Genomic DNA, 5944 nt, shown 5'->3' on the forward strand with positions numbered 1-5944 from the left:
ATTTTATCATTTACGTCTCACAAAGAACATTTTTTGTTACATGAATAAATTATGATCTCTCGAGTACCTTACAAAGAACCTCTCAAGGGCATTCAGGGCTAACCTTTGCAGCCATCACATATGCTCCTATTTAGCACGTTCATAAGTTATACTAACTTATCAATGCACTTGGGGGCTACTATGATAACTACATGTGCCACCCACTCATACTTTCCTCTCGATCGATCAATGTCTCATAGGCCTTGAAATGGTAGAAGCGACTTAACAAGACCTCACGTGGACTCAATCAAAATGTTTCATTTTGGTCAAATAATCCCCAAGTAGTTGGTCTAAAGCTTGACCAGCATCAAATACTAAAGACAATGAAAGATAAGAGTACATAAAGTCTGGTGTAACACATTACAAGACGGCCACAAGCACCGCCCGAATCCTCTGATGAGTCTTGCACACTACCTTGTACTATCACGGAGAGATCCACATCATGAATTATGGCCTCTGAAGGCTCTATGGCCTATTGTTGAATCTAACTATACAGCAAGGGATCCATGTCGATGGTTTTCCCCCTGATGGAGCCGATGTTTAGGTTAGTGTAGATTGTCTCGACGGTCACCAGCGCTAGGTGTACCTTGGTGGATAAGCCATACTAGGCAATCTCCTCTAGGTGCCTTGGGATCCCCCTCAGCTAGGAAGCTACCTCTGATGAAGAGGCAGGCCCTCCTGGCTAAGCATAGGCTACCTGGCAGGCAGCGTGGCCAATCATGACTACACTCCAAAGCTCATCTTCAATGGACAAAACCTAAGACATGTACTTTGCCTCCATTACCGAGAGAGTTCCTGCGTGAAGTTGCTCAGTCTTAGCAGCCACAACCACCAAGTTTGCATAATCAGACTTACACTTGGCAAGCTCGTTCTTAAGGTGATTCATTCTAGAAATGTGTTAGTCAAAAAACTTGCATACAATCATAACATGATTCATTCTATAAAGAACACACACCTTGGATCTGCTTTTGAAGCTTCTCTATCTCCTCCTGAGCAAGTGCTCAGTTCTGCAACTCCCTCCAATACATGGAGCCTGAGGCATGAAGGGTGACCTTCTTGAGACAACCTGACAATGGCCTCGACGGCAGCTGAAAAGGGTGAAAGGTTTCACAAACCTCATCAAGCACAAAGGAGAAAGGTCCTGGTAGGAACCCTACCTTGGGTCTTGTCCTAATGGTGCTTTAGGGCCACCACCTGTATCTCTAGCTCAGCAATCTATGCATTCTCTTCATAACCTAGCGGAGAGAACCTCTCCTAGATGAATGTGACCTTCACTAAAGAATTCTTCTAAAGGCACTACAAGAGCAAGATGACATAAGTCTTAGCTTTATTCAGAATGAATCAACCAAAGACTCTGGGGCTAGACCCATTAGGTCCATTATGTGGCCCCAAGTATAATCCAAGGGTGACGTCCACCTGGTGTGACCACCAGACAGGCACTCGGGGGCTTGGGCACCCAATGTGAGTCATACCTCTAGGGTAGCACTAAGACAATCCCCGACCGAGATGCTCTTGGTCTTCACGGCGTCTGCTAGCGCATGAAGAGCGGTAGATAAACTGTCTGTGTGCTTTACCATGCTATCCAACTCCCTGTATCTAGAGTCAAGACGGCACCACTCCTCGACATCGTTGAACAAGCTTTTACCTTCAGCGCCAAAAGCTTATAATGATGGATCTCCCCCTACTTGATTGGTCTGAGACCCAAGAGGGACCAAGGTGAATGTTGTCCACCTATGGAGGAGAGTCAACCCATAGCAACACCCTCTCAAGGCCATCCCCTAAAAGAATCCCCAAGGATGACCCCGATGGGTCAAGCCCATGAACTGGCTCAATGACAAGCTCTTTTCCTTGGGCACCCACACTGTGAACCCAAGTAGGCTCACCTTGCATAGGCTCCACCTAGATCATCAGAGAAACATCTTCCCGAGCATCCTCTAGAGGTGGTGCGCCTATGTCGAGACCAGCCACGAAGTCATTAAGGGTATTAGTGACCCAAATCCTCTCTGAAATACTCAAATCCTCACTCTCATTCAGACAAACTCCTAGAGTTGTGATTTCTCTAGCACTGGCTAGCGCGATCGCCTTGGGCAACCTCTCCGCAGATAAGATCTTTGTTCGAGAGCTGCACCCTAAAACAAGCATTTGGAGTGTTGGTATTTATTAACACACACAGATAAATCTACAAGCACACGGATACCGCTGTAGCTTTCACCCAGAGGTATTCCATGTATCGTATCCATAGAGAAACATGTGAGATTAACTATAGTCTAACTTAACTAGGGAAAGCAACAAGGTTAGGATAAATAGGAGCATTGAGAAGATAACTAAGGTTCTTTCATTCTGACTTGGGTAAGCTATGTCTTCTACTATTCAACAAGGGACATTACTAGGGAAAGACACCAGCAGAGGATGCTTTCTTTCATAACCAGGTCCTACTTAGCCTAGAAACGAGAGGTGGACTACAAAGGACTCAATGAGGCTATATAGTCACCCTCGTGATCTACCACCGGTCTGAAATGCAGGGTGCATCCATGATTAACCAAAGTCTAAGCACCACACTTACACTTATGATTAATACTTTACTCCCCTAGGAAGAGAATAAAGCACTCAAAAGAGTCACGATCCGGATGAACACTATAAATGAGATGCTTACTTGAATCAGAAGTTGATTACCAGAGAAGTCTCATAAGCTAGCTCAAATAGAACTTGGATCCACCAAGGTACAAGCCATAGAGAGAGCACCGACAAGCCGGCACATCCTCCAAACTCTTCCCTCACTCTCTATCTCACTATTTTTATTTACAAGACTAGATCCTATAGAGGTCTAATCTTCTCTTGATAGATGGCTCTGGTTCTGATGAGGAGGATATGACTTAGGTTTTTAGGATAGCTCTGCTGGAGAGGATACATGGCTATATATAGGGGGTAGTGTCAATTCTAGACCCTCGGATCAAACCGACTTAAAAGAACGGCGTAGATGTAATCTAGGAGGCGGTGGAGAACCAACGTAACGAAGGGAGGCTGACATGTGGGGCCACTAGGCCGACCAGCCCCACATGTCATCCACTTGTGGTCTACTTCGATGTGTTGCCTTATGATGTCTTCTAGAGTCTTCTGATGCAAGTTTCATCATGAATAAGTATGATTTTTCTTTGATGAATGGGTCCACCTTGATGGTTTTTTGAATAAACCCTACTAAAAACATAGATTCACCAAAACTCATGGAATTTATTAGTTTAAAACCCTAGACCTATGTTTAGTGTTGAAATTAAATATATATGCAGGTTATGTTGATGGTTTATGATTGATGTTAACGTCCATCAAGAAGCTCCCCCAAGCTTAACCTTTGACAGTCCCTAAGCAAAGCTAAACTCAGCAATGGATTAGGAGTTGCTACAATGCTTTCACGCCTCAAAAGTACACATGCGTTCAATCAAAAATTCTACTTCAGATTAGAATAAACTGATATGACTTTTAAACTTTCCCATATTACCTTTAACCATAGATATTCTTAGCCCTCACTTGGGTCTTGAGCGATTGAAAGATAGAACGATCAAGTCAAGCACTGTGTCTCAAGTTCTTTGTTCCACCATTGTTCTAGAGTTTTTATAAGTTTTCAAAATAAAACTCAGAGATTCCATTGTATGACACTCTCAAGTCTCTCAATATATGCGGTATTTGTGGATCCTCACCAAGGCAATAAAGATGTTATACCTTTTATCTTCCTACCACTAAGGCTTATGTGTAGTTCATAGGTAGGGAGAAAGCTAGAGCATACTTGCAATGCATATATTGCAAAGTCAAACAACGGATCCAAAGAGAGTTGAGTCATACAATCAAATCAAGATGTGCATGTGTATGGAATATATGGTGGATATATATGGTGGCTAACCTAATTCTACTTTACTTCTTGAAAACTTATCTCTCTTTTGAAACTTGGAAATACTTGCTAGAGAACAGGAGCTATCTTATTCATCTCTTGTTTTTTAGGTAGGCATCTAAGTACCCATTGTTTTCAATATCTCGGACACTTGTCCATTCTTTTCTCAACTCTTTTTTTTATGAATAACTTTTGCATAGCCCATGCCTCTTTTCTGCAACAAAACTTTTGAGAGAGAGCAACAAGAACCTAGAACATTTATTTGGTGGATGGGAAAACCTAGCAAGCATGTTTTTGTGTTCACTCCTAGTGGAGTAAAAGATTCTTGAGTGGATCTAGATGGAAGGCATGCTTTTACGCCTACCCCCCAGTGTAGTAGTGCATATTTGGGTGGTGTATACGTGATCTTGATTTTAAGAGCATGACAAATCTCTCATAAGGGTCAACAAAGCTGGACAAAACTCAATGCAAAAGCAAGCAGCATATATGTGGAAGTTTTCCTAGCCTAAATATCATGTATGGCTCTGGTGGGAATTCAAGCTTTGTCATACAGGAACTCATCATGTACCATTTTTATGCTTTTCAAAAAGTAAATCTCTAGAACCTTAGTGTCACTTGGAACAAGATAAATAGTAGCTCAGACCTTCTCATATCATATCTGTCAATTAGCTAGACTTAGATCAAGCATATGCCACCCACGAGTTTCAAGTTCAGAGTAAATCTTTATATCAAATCAGTTTTATCCAAAACTCGGGAGAATTCAAGGCAGAAAACTAGGTACTTGAAATGAATTACAATAGAGCAACTATTCATCATTTCCATTTAAGAGATTATTCTAAGTCCTCTTTATTTTATTCAGCTCTTAAAAATAAATGAAAGCAAACTAGAAACACCTTTTTATTTTGTTTTCAATTTTAATAGATCACACATTATTACTATAAATGACTAATGCAAAGATAAATTTTTATTTTGTTTTTTATTCATCATTTTTTAACTAACTAAAAGAAACTAAAAACTAAAATAAAGAGAAAGAATACTTACCTAGATACATGGGAGTACTCCCCAAGCTAACTCTTTCAGTGAGGGTTCACTGTTGTAAGTTCTTTGAACTAGACTTCTCCTTGTGAAGTTCATTGATCAAGTACCTCGGTTTGCTCTTAAGATGAGGATTCTTGTAATGACACCTCTAAAGGTGATGTCACCTTTTTTCACCAAACTCATCTTAGTTTTGAGTTTTTATTTTGGGTTGATAAGTTTAGAACTTTCACTTGTAGAAATCTAGGGAATCGACTATCTTCCCATACTTTGCTTGAAATGTGTCCTGCTCATAAAGACAAGGTAGAGATCAAGTGCAGGGGCACTGTTGGTGGGAAAATACCAATAGAACCAAAACTTTATTTATTCCTCTCTAACCTTAGGCATATCAAACAAGATTAAGTTGATGTTATGTGCTTTGTTCATTTATATCATGGGTGATAAGATTAGAAGATTGAGCATGAATGTAGCATTTGAAGATATTTTCCAATAGGGTTGAATTACTTAACCCATGGAAGGATTGTCTATCTTTACATAATGTATCGAACTTTACATGATTATGATGATCATCTTCCAAAGATATGATGTGCACTTTTTAGCTTATCTGGTTAAGACTATGAGATCAAGAAAGTGGTGCTACGAACAAGCTTAAAGAACTAAACATGTTGAGTTAATCATGTTGGATCAAGTAAGTTGTAACTGAAACATGCTTGTTTCTTATTTATGTGCCTACCAGAATAAGGGAAAACCCCTTTGAATAATGATCATTTACCTTAGGATGTTACCTTCGTCATTGGAGCATGATGACACCATGTGATGAAGGATAGTTGACTCATGATGGTCCTTCCTTTTTTGCTTGATGTTTTCCTTGTTCGACTAGACTTGCAGTTTGAGATATTCATGAGCTTCTTGTCTCCTAAATTCCACCCTTTCTTTCTCATCCTTTCGTCATGCCATCTTTTTGCTCTTTGATCTTGGCATCTTGTTGGA

The sequence above is a fragment of the Miscanthus floridulus genome, chromosome 9 (assembly GCF_019320115.1).
Source record: "Miscanthus floridulus cultivar M001 chromosome 9, ASM1932011v1, whole genome shotgun sequence".
Taxonomy (NCBI): Eukaryota; Viridiplantae; Streptophyta; class Magnoliopsida; order Poales; family Poaceae; genus Miscanthus; species Miscanthus floridulus.